Source organism: Balaenoptera physalus, assembly GCF_965194825.1.
Source record: "Balaenoptera physalus genome assembly, chromosome: 18".
NCBI lineage: Eukaryota > Metazoa > Chordata > Mammalia > Artiodactyla > Balaenopteridae > Balaenoptera > Balaenoptera physalus.
This window is the reverse complement of record NC_138899.1, coordinates 68,194,489-68,214,737: the sequence shown is the minus strand read 5'-3', so window position 1 is coordinate 68,214,737 and position 20,249 is coordinate 68,194,489. Positions and strand designations below refer to the sequence as shown.

General features: G+C 34.3%; 1 long non-coding RNA gene across 1 annotated transcript in view; it reads right to left on the bottom strand.

Moving 5' to 3' along the window:
• Positions 1–13,423, bottom strand: part of LOC309647545 — a 35,442-nt gene extending 22,019 nt beyond the window's left edge. Inside the window, exon 1 of the long non-coding RNA XR_014256161.1 lies at positions 11,115–13,423. This is a non-coding gene — a long non-coding RNA (uncharacterized lncRNA). The remainder of the gene's footprint in view (positions 1–11,114) is intronic.
• Positions 13,424–20,249: the final 6,826 nt, after the last annotated feature.

The following is a 20,249-nucleotide window of genomic DNA, read 5'->3' as shown; positions in this document are numbered from 1 at the left end:
GCACTTAGAACCATCCTGCAGTACATCCAGTCACCTCATAGCACTTGATTATATCTAGCACTAAATCTTATGAAGACATTAAAGGAATTTGTCAGAATCATGTAAAAAACTGATTGTTTGGAACAATAAAATTACAAATTCAGCATATTATCCTCTAGGTAAGAAGAGCATTACTGTCAGTACAATATTTTAAGTATCACTTTTCATTCTACTTTACAGAATATGTTCATTAAAGCCACTGACTTGCCCTAGTTACTAATTGTCTGCCCTCTATGATTTATTTTTTCCTCTCTCCTCTTTTTATTCCTTCTCAGCTCTTACATCATTTAAATACTCAGTGATTAGTGCCATCATCAACTTCTTTTCTTCAACGTGTTGATTTAATTTAGCATGTGCAGTTCACAGCTGCAAGGTTATTGATAAAATTTTGAAAAATAAGGATAGGTTTATTTTAGTACTATACAACTGGTAGACACTCTAGTTTTATGTGTTTCCTTTGAAAATGAACTGCCCAAAATCTTATTTTTCAACAGCATTCACATTTCTTCTACCAACAATATGTTTAACATTCTAAGACTCATCTAAATGGTATCTTCCCTGAAATTTTTACTTTTGGAGTTAAAAAGTAGTATAGAAATCGCTGCTGGATTGTACACATTCATTAGTAACAACAGGTTTTTGTCAGATAGACAACATTATAATTTGTTATCTTTTAATGTGTTTATTGTTTATTAATATTCCTTAAGGTATTATTATCAATACCTTACTAATTTATGAATTTTAAAAATTGCATATAGATCATTTCCTCATTTTAGTATCCCAAGATGTAAGCAAGGGTAGATATTATTTATGCCTTATGGATGAAGGAAGAAAAATGGCTAACAATAGAAGGAGCAAGTTGTTGAACGAAAAGAAAGACTAATTCTTCTGGTTTCTTTGATCTTAGTCCATCATTATTAAAATAAAATGATTATTCTGCATGATTTCTTTCTAATACATTTTGTGGTGCTCAAAGCTTGGAGGCAGTTAAAGAAAGGATTAGAAGGATCAATTGGGAATTCAGAAATCCTTAGATTTCACTCTCACCAATATTTTAATCTTTCTGAAGGTTTTATTTATTTCAAGAAATGAGAAAGTGTCAACCAAGTAAGTCATGCATAACATTGTATTTTGCCTTCATTTGTGAATAGAAAACTGCATTTAGACATCATTTAAGTTTTGCTGTGACCAATATTAGAAAACCCATGCAAAAGGATGGAATAGAATACCAAAGTCAAGATCTTATGTATATTTCTAAAGTGTATTTATTCTACATTTTCTCAAGGTAATTAAAAAGGAATAAGGAAAGAGTATAGGAAGAAAATAGAAATGATACAAAGCAAAAAAGAAATAATAATGAAAACTGACACTACCAACATCTTCTATATTCCTGTCATATTACCTAAATGATGAATTAAATGCATAGTTATATGCCCATTTTACAGATGATTATGAAACTAAATTTCGTAGAGATTAAGTAATATGTTTAAGGTCACTTATCAAAGGTGATAGAATCAGGATTCAAAACAAGGTCTTTCTGTCTCCATTACCCCTGATGTTTCCACTATACTGTATGGGGAAAGGAAGGGGAGGCATGGGATGGAAAGAAAGACAGATAAAGGGTAAAATGAAAACCTAATGTGCAGCACTAGCCAATTTCACATACAATATTTTATTATTCATTACTTAGTTTGTTATTATCACTTCCATTTATTTTTAACAAGTTAGAAAACTAAAATTCCGAAATTGTTATCTGTGTCCCAGGTCAAACAGTTGGTAAAGGGCGGAGCTAAGATTTTAAAATAGGTATTTCTACTCCTATATCTTAATGTATTTTTCTCCTAAGTTCAGGACCCATATACCAACAGTTAAAACTGTCTACAATGCCTTAGGTGGCTCAAAATAAATATGTCCTAAACCATCTCATCATGTTTAACCTCTCCTCATACCAGTGTGTTTTCTCTAGCTTGGTGAATTATACCATTATTTACCCAATAATAAGAAATATGAGCCTCAGGTGGATTCTTTTTTTTTTTAATTTAATTTTTTTTATACAGCAGGTTCTTATTAGTTATCTATTTTATACATATTAGTGTATACGTGTCAATCCCAATCTCCCAGTTCATCCCACCACCACCACGCCCCCTCGCCCACTTTCCCCCCTTGGTGGATTCTATGCTTTTACATTTTAGTACCATATTTTCAGAATGTCAAACTACATAAGATGATGAAATATGGGAACCCAGGTCTCTCTAACATCATGTAAAATTTGTCTTATTTTCTATAAACAGAGATATATGATCAAATAATATAATCACTATACTTTAAAGTAATTACAATAATAATAGCAAGAGCTAACACTTATAAACTCTTTGTTGTGTGCCAGATACTGTTCCCTGCACTTTACAGGTTTTAGTTCATTTAATTTTCACGTTATTACTGTTTTGCAGATAGGGAAACTGAGGTAGATTGAGCTTAAGTAGTTTGCTCAAGAACACACACTTCCTAGGAGGTAAATGGCCAAATTTACCTCCAGGTAATTGCCAGGCAATTAGTCTCCAGAGCCTATGTTCCTCAAAGCCATACTGACTTAGTGATTTGAAATTGGTGAGGCTGATATACAATGGCCCATTTTTAGTTCCAGGAGTGTAAGAATATGAAGTGTATCCCTTTGAAGTCAGAATACTGAGCAGGGGACCAGAGAAAAATTCAGTATGACTACAGAATAAACCTGTGTGACTTTATGCTTCTGGTTATTAGTGTCATCATATATAATATGAGAGATTTGGTTTGATAAACTTTAAGGTACCCTCTGTGCACTAAAATTCTGTATTAAGTAAATATATTAAATCTATTCTCTTAAAGTAAATCAATATATTGAAATGTCAGAGTTTTCATTGGAATGACTTTTAAGGCAAAGGGTGCTTAAATTCAGCATATGACATATTTTGGAAAAGTCATCTCAAATCCAAAAGTCACCTGTGTAGCTGTATATCCCGCTAGAATGTTAACTCCATGAGAGAGAGAAAAGTGGGTCTGTTTTATTCATCACCATCTTTTAGTGTCTAGAACAGTGCCTGGAGAAAAGTGGCTACCAAATCAATATATCTTGCTTTTTTGAAAGCTAAGTATTGAATTAATTAACCATTGGTAGGCAATAATTCATGTCGTGTCCTTGTTTGTCATAAGCAGACAAAACATTGAATACTAAACACGAGGAAAATCTGTATTTTATACATTTCAGTCATCTTGGAAAGCACACTTTTAGCCCACATCCTAGTGAGAATTCTGGAAAAGACTGGAGACTATCAGGTGATTGTCTTAGTCTATTCTGGCTGCTGTAACGGAAGACCACAGAACAGGGAGATTATAAACCACAGAAATGTTATCTCTCACAGTTCTGGAGGCTGGGAAGTCCAAGATCAGGGGGTCATTATGGTCTCACAGGAATAGCTTTGCCAGTTATTTTCTAGTCTCTACATTCTCCTTGAGAAAGATTGTTCTGAAAGCAGATAGAAACTGTTGTTGTAAGTGTGAAAGCCCTTGATCATCTCTTACCCACTGTTTCCTCTTTCCTCATCCTTTCAGTGGCAGCTGGCACTGAGACATGCTCATAAGATAATTAAACAAGTTTTTACTTGAAGTCATGTACAAATTTTGGGCTAAATAATATAAACCTTTAATAACAATACCTCTTCACGTTTGTATAGCTTACTGAATTGACCTCACAGACATCATCTCAGAGGTAAGAAAGGTAGGTGCTATCTTCCCCAGTCTTTCAAAAAAGAAAAAAAGAACTTGTTGAGAGACTACTAAGTACTGGGTATAATTGCCGTAGAAGAAAATAACAAATTAAATACCAAGGGAGTTAATAGTCCCAGGGGTAAAAGTGCTCAGTTCATGTTCTGCTTCAAGTATGGAAAAGGGACGATGCAGAAGTCCACAAGGGAAGATAGAGTTTTTGCATCTCTGACTGTGTTCCTAGGAATAAAGGAGGTTCAGAGCTATACACACTCTGTGTTGATAGTAATGAGGTCCCATCCCAGGCATCTCAGAGCCTGGAGCACATTAGACTGGTATCTGGGCAGAGGCTCAAGTGACCCTGAGAACATGGGCGCAAAGGAAGACATTTTGCTCTTTTCTCTACACATATTAAAGGGGGCTTAAAACACTCAGGTTGAAAATGACAGATCATGTCTGTAAATAGACATGAGATCTATTGAAAATTTCAATATAATATATTATGCATTAAAAATTTTAATGGATGTAACTGTGTTTGCATACGAGTAATGATAATTGTGAGCTATCGAGTCCAGATGTTAATACTGTTTTACATGCTTATATACATTAAGCCATAAGATAAAGGGGCAATTAGCTTTATATATTCCTAAATTTCATTTATATGTTTAGAAAGATGCCTTATTGTTTTGTAATGCCACAGTCCACTCTGTTCCAAGAAAGTTTTTGCATGTTTGCCCCACTATATCTGTTCATGGTACATTTGTATATTGTATGTTTGAAATAGACATATAATGAGACATCAATATCATATTTGTTATGGCCTTTTAGCTAATACATTTGGCATCATTCATATCTTGTTTATTTGGGATTTAAAGGTAAAAGTTTCTAATGGAAAATAAGAATTCGATAACTTTTTTAAAAATAAGGTGTATTTTGTACCCTATCAATGCATTTAAATGATACTTTCACAAGTTCACTATCTGACACTTTCCTTTCTCAACACATTTTAAAAATAAGGTGATGGCAATATCTTCCACAGTAAGCTTTATTTTGAATGTTCAGACCCGAAGAATTTTTAAAGGATTTTCTTTTAGTCTTTTTTCTTTAAATCTAACTTCTAAGAACATCTATATTATGTCTTCTTATAATATAGAATTATGGTATAATGTAATTATTCTCAAATGTATAATAGGTCGCTATATTTCCCATGTGTAAGATACTTAGAAATGTGATTTTTCACATATTTAAGCAGTAGAAAACAATAGAACTAAGAGTCTTTTTAATTTAGAATATCTGTAACACAAAGTCCTTGCCTTTTAGGGCAATGATTTAGATTTTTATTTTTTATCTTCTGGATTCCTGTGACTAAAATATTTTACCTAAATTGTTGTTTGTGAGAAAAGTTGAGAAGAAATATAGCTGCTTTAAGGAATTCGAGAGGAAAAAATTCCCATGTCATCCGGTTTAAACAAAGCCCTTGAGTGCGACTGAGCCATTTTGCGCTAAAGAATATATGAAAAGACCAGAGAGAGGGTTTTCACAAATGTTCACGTTTGCCACATTGGAACCACTCTAGGGATATTTAACTTATTATTTCATTTGATCTTCAAACCGACCCTGAGAGGTAAATCGATTGGCCCATTTTACAGCATGAAGCTGAGGCTTATAGCTATCACATATTTTCCAGGGTCAAGTGGTTATTAAGACATAGCTGGAATTCAAACCCAAGTTTTGACAAACCCAGAACATTTTCTACCATGCTATAGGCACCTGCTCATATGAATTGCTAACATATCCCTAGGTATTAGGACTATTAAGTTAGAGTTGCTTAAAGTATTATGCTATCCAAAATTAAAGGAGAGGATAGAGCCTTCTTTTATTAGAGTATAAATGCAAATGTCTTTTCCAAATCATATACCACCAACAGGAAGCCTGCAGAAATTAATAATTGTGCCAGCTATCAATCTTTTCATGCATAAAATTCAAAATTTGTTACTCTGCCTACAGATGAAATGTCATTTTATAAAAAGTTAATAATATGCACCCACAAGTTTGCCTGTCAACACCAACGAGCCAATAGTGATCTGCTGAAGCTAAAATTGAGTATAATATTAAAATCATTTGAACATACACATAAAATTACATAGTTTATTCAAACTGTGTTGAGTATCAATAGAATTTAGCTTTAGAGTGTACCAGAGGCTTTCAGAGTTAGAAAATTATGGATAATTATGACATTAGAGCTCATCCTGACATACCTAGTTGCAGAGGTAAGGACTCTGAGAGCTAAAGAAAGAAGAGAACTGCTCCTGCCTGGATAGAGATGGGGTTGGCATGCAATCTTCTTGCTTGTACTTTCATCCCAGGGATTATCCAGTACTTCATCTTTAATCCCCCTCTCTGTGCCTGAAGTTGTATAAGGATTATCCACTTATTTATTTAAGTCTATTATAATTCATTCTAGAAACTAACTGAGACAGCTTACAAATAGAATTTTTAAAGATGGAATGAACTAAAAATAGGAGTAAAAGAAAGAAAAACAAAGATTGCATTACAAATGGACACAGAAATGAGATGACAAAAAGTATACCATGAAGACCTATATATGTTGTTTTAAATTAGCTTTTAATTTGGCTGTTAACTTTGCAGTACAAATGCAAGAATTAACATTTGATCCCGTAGGTAATTTACCATATCCATAAGGTAAAAAGTATGCTTACTCCGAAGGTAATGGTGTTCAGGGGCTGACTCACACTAGCTCAAATCATGTCATGGGATTCAGTTATACACATCTCTTCTCAACTCTGACTCTAGTGAGGTCACATGGGTATCTTGAAATCACCCACTGTGGAAGGGTTCAAACCATGGGAATCAGTGCATGCTACAAATCAGGACTTTGTCCCCTGGAGAACTAGGTGTCAAATATTCACCAGCACACCATTACTTAAAGGTCTTTTCATTATAGCCCCCTCAGTGCAGGCATGATACATTAAAGATACAATTCGGTAAAAAAAAATTTTTTTTATTAAAAATTTTTTTAAAAACCCTGATGGGGTGCCAATACATTGTAGTCTTTATTCCCTCATCTTGGTTGACAAGAATTGATCAAAGTATAGATTCTATAGAAAAAGTAATGGGCCACACATGCTTCATGCCAGTTTTTTTAAAAAAAATATTCTTCTCTGAGCTGAGTATTGACCCATATTGAGAAATAATTTGTTCAAGATAATAGTGTCTGACTACTTGGAATCTAACCCAAAATAATAAAGCTGAGAGAATTGAGGTACCTTAAAAGGAGAGGTAATCAAGTCTCTCTTTTCACTCATTCATCCCCGGTTTATTTCCACTCCTTCAAAATGGGTATTGAAGTCCCTACATTCAAATATCAGAGCTAGGAGGGAGGGTATCACCTAAACCTAGAAAACAAGAAAATGAGTGGACTTTTAGTTGCAGTAAATAGCTTTCTTGAGTTTATACGTTGTGTTGGTCTTAAGATACCTAGTAAAAATATCTCTAGCAGAGATGTATGGGGTGCATTGCTATATGTTATTAGTCCTTTTGCCTCTCTTTGTCAGCTAATTCTCAATTCATTCTCTGTGAGTATATTCTCTCTCTCTCTCTCCCTACATTGCATATATATGTATACATATGTGTGTATGAGTTTAAATTCTGAAGTTTGATACTAGAATGGCTATTTTTTTTAAAAAAACACACAGATAGGGAGTTCCTTGGTGGCCGAGCACTTTCAGGGAACTGAGATCCTGCAAGCCACAGGGCACCTCCCACACCCAAAAAGAAGCCCCACAGATAATAACAAATGTTGTAGATGAAGTAGAGAAATGGGAACTCTCCTACAGTGTTGATGAGAATGCACACTGATCCAATCCTTTGAAAAACAGTCCGACGGGTCTTCAAAAGTTCAAACGTAGAGTTACCTTATGACTCAGCAATTCCACTTTTAGATATGTAACCAATTAGAATGAAAACACATGTTTACACAAAAACTTTTACATGAATGTTCATAGACACATTATTTATAATAGCCAAAAAGTGGAAACAACCCAAACGTCCATCAACTGAGCAACTGATCAAAAATGTGGTATATCCATACTGTGGAAGATTATTCATCAATAAAAAGTTAAATGCTGATGCATGCTACAGCATAGATGGACGTTGAAAACAGTATGCTAAGTGACAGAAGCTAGTGACAAAAGACTACATATTGTATGATTGCATTTATATGAAATGTCCAGAATAGGCAAATATAAGACAGGAAGTGGATTAGTAATTCCATAGGTTTAGGGGCAGAGGTTGGGTGTAAGTGGCAATTCCCTGCTAATGGGTATGAGATTTTCTTGGGGGTAATGAAAATGTCCTAAAATGTATTTTGGTGATGGTTGCACAGCTTTTTGAATATACAAAAGCTATGTATACTAAAAACTATTAAATAGTACCCTTTAAATGCATAAACTGTATGTGAATATTCGTCAATAAAACCATTATTTAAGAAAAAAGAGTAAACACCACAAATCTTCCAAGGAACTTATCCTCATCATCATGGCTCTTTGACTCAATTCACTTCTTTATGTTCTTGAGTCAATCCTGTGTCTCTAAATACTATTAACATCATGACTAGAAACCACAACATTCATCTGCGGTAGAGAAACTTTGTTTTTTTCATCCTGGCTTCACCGCTTACTGTTTGAACTGCCTTTATATTTATCTTTGCAGGTCTCTCTTGCTCCATCAGTCCACTCAAATGAAAAATGAGTAGATTAAACTTCATGGTTTCCAAGATCCCTTCTAGAAGTGTGATAGATCATTGAGGATGAGGTATATGACCAGATTTAAACAATGGATATTTTATACCCTTTAGTAATAGATCTATTATATAAAAAGTGATATAAAATCAATATAGGCACCTCAGTCAGACAGCTAAGAGGCAGTATTATTTTCTTGCTCCTGAGCTAAGTGTTAAGGATATCTTTAAGGTAAAAATTAACTAGGCAAGTATCCATTTATTTTTTCCCTATTTTTTTCTCCATAGATCTCACCTCCACCATTTGTTAGCTGTGTGACTACCTATAAAATGGGGATATAATAGTACTTATCTTGATGACTTATCATGGTGACTAGCTGAGATAACCCCACTACCTGGAAAAGAGTAAATCTTCAATACATAATTATTTTCATACCAAAAGAAAAATCTTCAGTGACTAGGTTGTCCAGTACAAAAAATTCCATTCTCTATAGGACATTTCATGCTCAGTTTTACTCACTGTGGACCAAGCTGAATTCTAGATTTACCTCATAAAATCTACCCAAACAGTAACATCTGTAGAATTCCAAGGACTTAAGCCAAAATCTCTCTAACTGACTTCCTTCCTAGTCATCTATCCAGCTATGACCTTTGGTGTGCTAAAAGAATACTTTTATATGGGTCCTTAGAGGTTGCTGGCCTATTTGTTTTTATTCATTGATTTTTCATCAGTTCCATATAAGTCAAAGCTGTGCCATATTGTGAAAAATATATATACTTCCTAGCAACTTTTTCACTAATTGGTCATAGCTTCAGATAACTTAGCATTTACATCAATAATTGAGAAAATTTTAAATATATTTTGTAATTGTATGGAGCTGGAATGGTTAAATAATGCTTCATTTATAAGAACATAATTATGATTACATGTAGATGCTCTGAAAATCACCATCTTCAATTCAGTGTTTTTGCAACTTTCACATAAATGGTGTGTTTATAAATTAGTTTTATTGGATTTTGTGTTATATTTAATTGTTTAAATGTTTGTCTTCCTCAATGAAATATAAGTTCCTGAAAGTCGGGTTTTATGTTTCAGGTAAGTTTCTTCAAAATATAACATATATTTCATTATTAAATATATTTATAGTTAACATAGAATATATTTAATTACTAAATATATATATAGTTAACATATATTTGTATAGTTAACATATATTTATTTATAGTGTGTCTTATGCACTTTGACATGTTTTTGATATATAATAGGTTAAAAAGTAAGCATGACTGTCTCTTTGCAGTTCCTAATCTATTTCTATGGAATATAATTGTTGAATGCTTATTTAATTTATTAGAAAAAAATCATTAAGAATTCACCAAAATTAAACATAATATAATTGATTAATGGAACAAAATGTTCAAGGATATTTTATAGGTGACATCAAGTATTTTTATTTTTCAAAATAAAAAGAAGTTGGGACATAATCCTCTTGCAACTTGTTTGGTTTTTAAAGTAAAGAACAATATCAACGAATTTAGAAGAATTGAGTCTTAGCTTTGTTTTTGTCACTCTGTAGATATGCGATGTTGAACTAGTAAGAGTCTCAGCTTCATTCTCTGTAAATGAGAGAAGTAGACAAATTCCAACATCCATTCCACCTGTAAAAGTTTGATGATTCAATATACTTTCCTAAAATAGTCTTTTTAGTTTCTAACAATTGAAGTTTTCTTTTTCCTTACTCCCGTAGGTACATTGGCTAAAAAAACCTTTTCAATCAGTTTAGACCTTTCATTAGGAAAAGAAAACCTAAATGGAAATTACTTATCAAAATCTGAGCAGGGGTTGCAGCATTTGATGACAGGTGGCATTTGCCTTCCAGAGAAATGAAAAGCATCTCATGCTCTCATTTTTATAGAAAGGTGGCATGCCTCAGCTGCAAACCCAACTTTTGAACTTCGGAAATCCCTTCATTTTGCAAGCCTCCAACTAAGAAACGCAGCCACCTTCCCCAGGAGCTATAGCAGCAGGATGTGTCTACCCATTAACACGGGATGAAAAAAATAAACGTGCATGCAATTGTGCATACAGTGACATGTTTCATGTTGCCTCATGCCCTCGGCTGCTATAAAAAGAATCTCTAATTTCAGGTGGTGGAAAGGGGGGGAGAAGACATGCATTTATTAAAGAGAACTTTAAATTCAACCCCCAAATATCTTCTTCTGTTGTTTACAAATCAGGCTTTAAACAAAGCTATTTAAATCTGCCACATCACTATACTAATAAACACACCAATATCTTGCATATGTAGTAATTTTCATGCTGAAAATTTGCAGCTGAAAGCTTGAAGGGTGGTGAAATGTACGTCTTGATTATCCTTTTGCTGCCTGAATTTGGGTTCTTTTTCAGCTCATTAATGCCTCAAGGAGAGGAAAGAATAGGAGTCAAAAAATCTTCTTCAACTTATTCTTGTTATAAGGGTAAAATACAAAGTTTACGATACCATAAAGAAAAATGAAAGAACTAGTTCAAAATTAAGAAGGTAACATCATTCATCAAAAACAAGCCTTAGCCCCATACCATTGTAGCCTCTAGTTTGAACTACTTAGAAATTTTCTGGGAGACCCCTGAAGCAGCCTCTTGGAACTCCTGTTTAGATTGTGGGCCAAAGACTCAAAAGAAGATTTCCTATAAAACCCAGCTTAATGAGAATCTTTGGCAATTTACTGCTTAGACAGTATTTCCTAGTTATCTGGTTAACCATAAGCCTTTAATTCCTCACCTTGATCCCCGCCCCTCACTTCTCTTTCTCACACACACAGGCATGTACACAACTTTGTTAACTATTAGCAGTGTGGTATATTGCAAAGAGTGCTATAATGGAAACTTTTTAAAATGTGTTTTTTACTCTTTTATTCACCACTAACTGTGTGTGATGTTTTACGCGAGCAAACCAGCTCTTTGAGCTTCCTTTTCTCCTTTCAAAATAGAAATACATTTTATATTTGCTCATCAGAGTGTTGTGAGGTAATGTCTGACAGTACTGAATGACATTAGTAAGAACCCCAAGTCAATGTACTTATGCCTTAGGAGAGAAAAAAAAAAACAGTAACTCATAATCTCACAATTCAGCTAAATTAGTACATTCTGCATTCGATAAGCTTTGATACTTTCTTGTATATAAGCAACAGTGGATCGATTAAATTTCAGTAACATTCTGTGGAAAGCTAGAATTAATTTTCAAACTCATTTTCAATGGTCTAAATCAAAGTTTCAACAAAGAAGAGTAGGAAGGGTTGATAATGGGAAAAAATTAATTGTGGTTTAGTGTGTAGAATTTAGATGTAGAAGGATTTTAACTCATATTATTTCTGCCACTTATGAATTACATAACCTTGGAAAACTTTGTTAATACTTATATCTCAATTTCTCTTTTGTAAAATAAGGATGATAATATGTGTGCCTTAAGGCTGAGTCTGGGCAGGGTTGTCTTGTAAAATAATCCTTTAATAATAAAGGGATGAAAAAGGTACAAAATCCATGGAAGGAAGTTGCAGGATCTCTTGTCTTCAGTGGGGAAGATGAATAAGAAGCTAATGTTAATCCAATGCAATCTTGACTTCATGAACTGCTAGTCTTATGTGAGACCATTACCTGGGGATAGGATTATTCCTGTGTATGTTCTCTTTTTCATTTCTATTTCCAATTAGTTTTATCATTTATTCTATTTCCACCAAATAACTCTTACTTACTTGTAGTTTCAACTTTTACCTTACTTTATATCGTGTATAATGTGACATAAGTTTCCCAGTTTTTCTCATGATTTTAAGCTGCTGGTCCCAAGGAACTGTCTTTCTCTCTTAATATGCCCTACTTCAATTTCCAAGACGAAGAAATGTGACTGTACCTGCTTATATTTTATTCAAAATATGGCATTATTGGTGACTTGCTACGGTTTGGATTGGATGTCGAGTCTCAAATCCACACTTGGGCCAGTCAACAAATGCCTGGGTGTAGAAAGGAGGGAAGATGTGCTCTTATGGTACCAACTGCCTTTTCTGGCTGTCACTTGAGTTGGTGATTTTGGGCAGAGTCAAATTTTCTTAGAATTAGCTTACAGGTATCTTGAGTGAATGTCAAATGAGATAATTATTAAATTTAAAGTCGAACCATACTAGGCACACAATAAATGTACTTATTATTATTACTATTGTTATTATAATTAAAATTGTTAGTTGGTGACTATTTTAGTCAAAAACTGTGGTGGAAAAATACTTACTAAGAAAAATATGTAGTTTCTTTTAAAGGAGGTGGTAGATATTTTGATGCCCAAGTATGAATTTGAGAATAAATTTTACCTCCTAGTGTATTTTATATTCATTGCAAATTAGGAAAAAAGAAAACTTGCACACTGACTATTCCATGTATTTCTTTACTTATCCAAAGAAGTTCTAGTTACAACTTGACATATATGATTTGTAGGTGTTATTAGTTTCTAGGGAACTCTAGGAAATAGTACCTTCTACGTTAGTTTGGAAATAGACAAGGAAAAGGACTTTCGTTTACTCTTCTTCTAGCAGAAAATCAATTTGTAATTATAGGATAAATATGCAAAGGATAATTCAAAGAAGGAAGCAAACGTCAAATGCTCATATTAGTGAATGAATATTTCTGTATATGTAAGTCACCACAATAAGTCTAGTTAACATACGTCACCATACATTGTTACAAACTTGTTTTTGTGATGAGAACTTTTAATATGTCCTCTCTTAGCAACTTTTAAATATACAATACAGTATTATTAACCATAATCACCATGCTGTACATTACATCCCCATGATTTGTTTATTTTATAACTCAAGTTTGTACATTTTGGCCCCCTTCACACATTTCCCCCCCCCGCCCCCCCGATCTCTCACCTCTGGCAACCACTGATCTGTTCTCTGTGTCTATGGTTTGTTTTTTGTTTTTTGTTTAGATTGCACATATAAGTGAGATCATTCGGTATTTTTTTTTTTTATAAATTTATTTATTTATTTATTTTTGGCTGTGTTGGGTCTTTGTTGCTGCATGCGGGCCTTCTCTAGTTGAGGCGAGCGGGGGCTACTCTTCGTTGCGGTGCACAGGCTTCTCATTGCAGTGGCTTCTCTTGTTGCGGAGCACGGGCTCTAGGTGCACGGGCTTCAGTAGTTGTGGCACAAGGGCTCAGTAGTTGTGGCTCGTGGGCTCTAGAGCGCAGGCTCAGTAGTTGTGGCACACGGGCTTAGTTGCTCCGCGGCATGTGGGATCTTCCCGGACCAAGGCTCGAACCCATGTCTCCTGCATTGGCAGGCAGATTCTCAACCGCTGCGCCACCAGGGAAGCACCCGATCATTCGGTATTTATCTTGTCTTTCTCTCCTTTTTTTTTTTTTTCTTTTGGCCACACGGCATGGCATGAGGGATCTTAAGTTCCCCAACCAGGGATAGAACCCTTGCCCCCTGCAGTGAAAGTGCAGAGCCCTAACCACTGGACCACCAGGGCGTTCCCTGTCTTTCTCCTTTGGATTTGTTTTAAAGTAATCCAGTGTGCTGGAGAGATAGATCTATGAGAGGAGAGACAACACAATTGGCACATTCTACAGCATGTAATTAGAATCCTGGCAGAGCCCTCTGGCTACTTAAAGTAACAGGTGCTTTGGGACGCCCTAGTAACAATGCATTCATGTAGCAATGCTTTTCTTTCTTTAAAAAAAAAGGAAATTAAGAAGTGAACTTTGTGTGCATACACACACACACACACAAACTAGTAAAAGTTGGCTGGTGACGTGATATTCTAGTAGTTCAGCCAGAGTAGGAGCTCTGGTGCCTGCAGTTCATGGTCCTGGTCCATGGTTTGCCAGTGCCCATCAATTATCAATTCTTACAAAAAAGCTTATAGAAATATATAACTCATCTTTTAGGATTCTTCTTGTTCCAGAATGAAGGTAACCAAAGCAGAAATAAATGAACGTTTAAAAATTGTTTCCTGATCAAAATAACGGACAAATGTGCAAACATTTACAGGAGATTCAGGAACAAAGTAAAATGGTACTCCATTTTCTCTCCCGAAGAACAAAGTGAGATGAGAAGATGACAGGGCAAAATTGATATTTTCCAAGGAAAGGCTTGTCTGTTAAAAGCTGTGTGGTTCTTATAAAATTTATGTTAAAAAAAAAACAAACCCAGGGATGAAGCTAGGTAACAATTTGGGTCATCACTGCCCATTTTTACGAGTCAGAAATAATGGTCTTTAAGATTAAAAATATCTTGAAATTTAAATATTTTTTAAAAATTTGAGACAGCCCCAAACCTCATCACCTCAGTAATGAAGCTTTGTTATTCTATTGCGTCCCAAGTCGAGTCAAAAACACTCGCTAATTGTGTCAATCTTTTCATTTTTCTCTAAAACAGTGAGGGCTCTGAGTATTAGTTATTAATGATCTGACTAGTCCATTATATGTATCATTTTCTTTGATGTGTCTCATTTTAAACAAATTGTCTGTATTTCAACTCAAAAATACAAAACATAAATCATAAAGAAAAAAGTCATCCTTTTCAGAGACTTAATCATTGCTTTATTTGACTATTCTGAATTCCTGGTACATCACAAATGCAATGAATCGGTTTAAAAATTGACTATTCAATATTTTAAAAATATTTATGGTATAAAGCGGGGTTAAGTGTGTTTTAAAAGACTAAGATTTCCCTACATTTCAATGATACAGGAGGAGAAGAACAGCAGAGTTGGCTCCTGAATGTTACTTGATGGGTTTGAAACATGACTTTTTCCATTTACAAACAGTGTGGAGTTGGACAAGTCAATTTAACCCTCAAATTGTCTTATGTGTAAAATGGGAGCAAAAATAATATCTACTTCGTAATGTTGTCCAGAGGATTAAATGAGGTAGTAATGTAAACGGTTCAGAACAATGCCTGGCAGATAGTAAGTGCTCGTTCATATCAGTTACTCCTATACTCTCTGTTATTACTGCTTCTAGTACCACCAAAACACTAAGTATGAGAAATTTCTCTAGGGAACAGAAACTCAAAGTGTTCTAACTATGAAAAGTAAAGGTTTTTTTACATCCCTAAAATAAAATCACTTCCTTCTGGCATATGCAGAGAGTAGAGTTATTTGAGAATATTGCTAACATCTCAGATGGTTTGTATAAATGAATATTAATCTTTTCAAGAAGGTGATTTATTTTCCTTTTGCTTCAAACACTCTCTTACCGCAGAGTTTAATTTTCCATTATAGCTCATACATTTTGAGAAAACATGAATGCTAATATTTCATGCTATTTTTAAAGTTAAAGTTATAATAAGCTAACTGAAAAAATTCAAGTTATGACAGAATGTGTACTTAATCTCAATGCCATTTTGAGATAAATGCTTAGTATTTCATTTATTTAAGTCAGTGTACTATCATCTGTGAGCGTGGTTTTTTATATATAAAAAGGCATGAATGTATATACTGGTTTATGCTTAACCAAGGTCTTGAAAATTCAAAGAAGTCATATCAATCAAGCATAAATAAGTGTACAAGTAACAAAGAGTTTACTTGCTTTATAGAGATTACAATTTAAACCATTACTAAAAAAATTACCAATATTTGATTAAGAGATTATGATCCTTTGAAGTAGACAATTAGGTCGTAGGTCTGGTGGTTACATCATATGTCACTAGGTCATATACATTGTATTTCAGGCTTATAGGGGGCTTTAAAATAGCACAGTTACGCTGCACAATTATAGGTGTTCTATGATTTTTCACCTTTCAATGCACATCCTACCTCTTATTGCTTCCACATTTTCACATATATTTTATATATGAAATATCTATATATTTTCATATATATTTATATCTTCACAACTGACAGATAAATATATTTGCTCTCTTTACAAAAATTTCAAGATGTTCTCCTGGATGTAAATATGTCATGAATATTCCCTACATGCCCTTCTTTCTATTTTCCTTTTCGACCTTTTTTTTAACATCCTCTCTTCCCTTCCCATCTTCTCTTTCACTCCTGGGGATGATGTCAGACTGAAAGCCCAGCAGAGGGTTGTTTTTTTTTTTAATGAGAAATGTTTATTGAACTGAAATGAACTGCTGTATGATGTTGCGCTAAACCAGTTCCTCTGAGTCCAAGTGGTACTTCTAAATCTTTCCAGATCTCAGCAGTTCTACTGAAAACAGGAGAACACTGGGCCAGTTGGCTAATCACTTCAAAGTCTCAGCACCATGTCCCAGGGCCTAGGAGAGCTGGATGCTGAGGAGGAAGGCGTGCCACAGAGGCTTTGGAAGTAATGCCCTGTAGGTAACAAAGCAGAAGGGCAGAGAAACCAGGAACAGATGTGACCTGTGAAGGAAGAGCAGAGCAGAGGGCCCACATGGTTGTGAATTGGGAGAAACTGGGCAGATAAGTAAGTATATTGGCAACTGTGGAAGTCAAGCTTCTGAGTGGTTGAGAAGGGATTCGTCAGTATGGTGGTGTGATGAATTGGGAGATTGGGATTGACATATATACGCTAATACGTATAATATGGATAACTAATAAGAACCTGCTGTACAAAAAAAATAAATAAAATTTAAAAATAAATAAATAAATAGCTGAAAAGAATCCTAAGTTATTGGATGGAAATTGGAGGTATTGGAAAGATTAGTATGAACTCATGGATTTTATTTATACATATACACATAGAAATAAAAATATGTGTGTGTATATGTGTATATACAGCCAATTTTTGTTATCATGGTAGCTATGATCTATAGAATTGCTGTGAACATGGAATTAGCAAATACAGAACCATTGCTCTTAGGGAAAATAAGTTAGGTTCCTGCAAGCCTCTGGTCATATTTTCATTAACTGATCAATACATAACTTTGCTTTAAATGTGTTTCTGTTTAAAGACACTTTAGTTAATATGTATTGTTGATTCATGGCCAGCAGCATTATAACTCATGCCTGAAGCTTATTCTAACACATATATTTACTCTGTAAGACACATCACAGACTTCTTGTACTTAGAAACACTAGACAGCACTTCAACACTACCCTTGGGGGCTATTGTAAATAGCAAAAATCACCAACAGAAGCAAAATGCAACAAACACGTAGTGCTAAGTAAACCACACACACACACACACACACACACACACACAAACACACTCGTTTAGAGTATGAGAGTTGAAACAGGAATACAGAGCATTGTCTTATTTGACCTCAGCTGGGAACGTGTGTGTAGGGTGACTCAAATATTTTACCATTCTGTGTATTCCATGAATGAAGCAAAAGCACCCAGGTATTGATTTGGGGGTTACAAATAAATTTTAAGGAGTAGGCAAATTTTTAAAAAATGAAATCCGTGAATAAAGAGAATCAACTGTATAGCTATATGTTTATATACTGGTACCTATTTCTTAGCTCTGTCTATTGGGAAGGCTTAGAAGCACTGAGTTCATCGGGTGCCAGGGTAAATACCATCCTCTATTGAAAGGAACAGGACTTAAATCAGAAAAGTACCAGATGAGCCTGGAATATTGTATTGTATTAAAGAATAAGGAATAGGAAACATTCAAGGAATAGTGGAGCACATGAAAAGAACATAAGACCCAGCTTGAAGGGGCTCCCACTGGCTAAATTTAGGACAATTTCAGCACCAAATAAATAATGAGAAAATCAGACCACAACCCACTAAATAAAGTAAGAATCCATTAAACTAAATATATATGTATGTGTAAATGTGTGTGTGTATGAAAACTCCTGTTTAGAAACTTTTCAGGAAAATCAACTAATACAAGAAGAAAAAAATGTTAGAAATTATATAATTACTACTTGACAGCCATCATAGTAGTAGTTGATAAACATGGGAGTCATCAATGGATTCTAAGGGTGGTGAGGAGACATTTGATGAAGAACAGGATATTAGCATAACAATATTTTTAATGAAATATTAATCATACCTTCATAAAAATGAAATAATGGTATAGGATTTGTAAAATTACTGAAAGACATTTTTCAATTAACAGAAAATAATTTTTAAATTTTAACTTTGGGGATTTTATTCTATTTTTTTATATAATATTCTTTCACTAAAGGTTTTTATTTTATTCAATGCTTCAATATATTTTTATCTCTCAACTAGATTGTAATTACCTGGAGGACAAAAACTTACCAAATTCTCCCTAGGCATTGTTCTCAGTAACAATGGTAGCTAAATCAACTAAATGTTGCTGTACCACCACCATCATTATGATCATCAAGGTCTATTTCACAATAGATACCCATTGATTTGTTAAGCCAGAGACCCTGCCCTCATATTCGGATGAGCAGTCCCATATTTTTAGGCACTGTTTCTTATGCCACCCCAGTCCTCTGGTTCCCATGGGCTGTTTCATTTTAACATATGACCCTATTACATGGGCACTATTCATTGTCCAAAGCTGAACCCCAGACCCAGCTAAGATAATCATGTAATTTTCTTAATCTTTTAGAACTGAAACAATGGCCCTTCCAAGGTGGCAAATGCTATGAGGTATGAGATCTGAGGGTCATTGGATATATGTTGCTTAACACATGGAAGAAACACCCAGAGTGATAGATTACTAAACAATAGCAAAGACATAGGTGGATGAAAGATGAAGAGATTGAGCCTATGGTGTCTGAAATTCTTGTCTAATCGATGTGGAGGCCTAGCTGCACCCCTACCCCTCCCATAACTTTGCTACTTCACTCCTCTGTTTACCTTGTAAGTTAATACATTTCCTCCTCCTCAGCCAGTTGAGCCTCTGTGACTTGCAAAAAAAAAAAAAAAGTCTGGTTAAAAAATTATCTTCCTCCTCATCATCATATTTATCAAAATTAATAAGAGTATCAAATATGTTTGAGGTAATAAAATCTGCAGAAAGGGTGTATATATAGTACCTATATATATAGGGATCTTAGTCTGGAAACTGGCGATATAATATTCTGTAAATATTATGTAAAAATGTAAAATAGTTACTTTTCATGGACCAAAAAAAGCCATTTAGAGAGATATCAGAAAAAAGGAGCCAAAAGTTAATGATCAGCAAAATTATTTTTTCCCATTGGAGTCTAAAAATGCTGAGACTACACGAACCTGTTTCTCACAGCTTTTATTTGGCAAAGGTAGAAATGTAAAAGATGCTATAATGAATTCCTTCTTCAACATATATGTCACAGAGAGATTTGTGATGTGTTATTTTACTGCTTATTCAGTTTGCATCACTTTTCTCCAGGTATAAAATGTTGAAGAATACAAAAGTTTACACAAAACCATCTTTAATTTCCCCATTTTAAAGTACCAGCACTGTTAATTAATTATTATAATGAAATGTCTATAATATATGAGTGTAATAGGTTGTAAATGATATAAGAAGTGAAAATAAACACAGGAACAATAAAGCAGAAATAACCCTGAAATGTGAAGAGTAGAAGCTAACTAGTGTAAAGCATAGTGCCCAGACCCGTACAGTGGGCTCACCACTCGCAAGTTCAGCAGCTTACCACATATTTCCGTCTTATCATTGTCACTTGTAAAATGAGGACAGTGGTAGGGGTAATCTCATAGTGTTATTGTGAGGATTAAGTAAATTAATATGTGTAAAGCTCTTAAGAATAGTGCCTGTCATGTATTATATTTTCATATTAGTACATTTTAATAGATCATTTT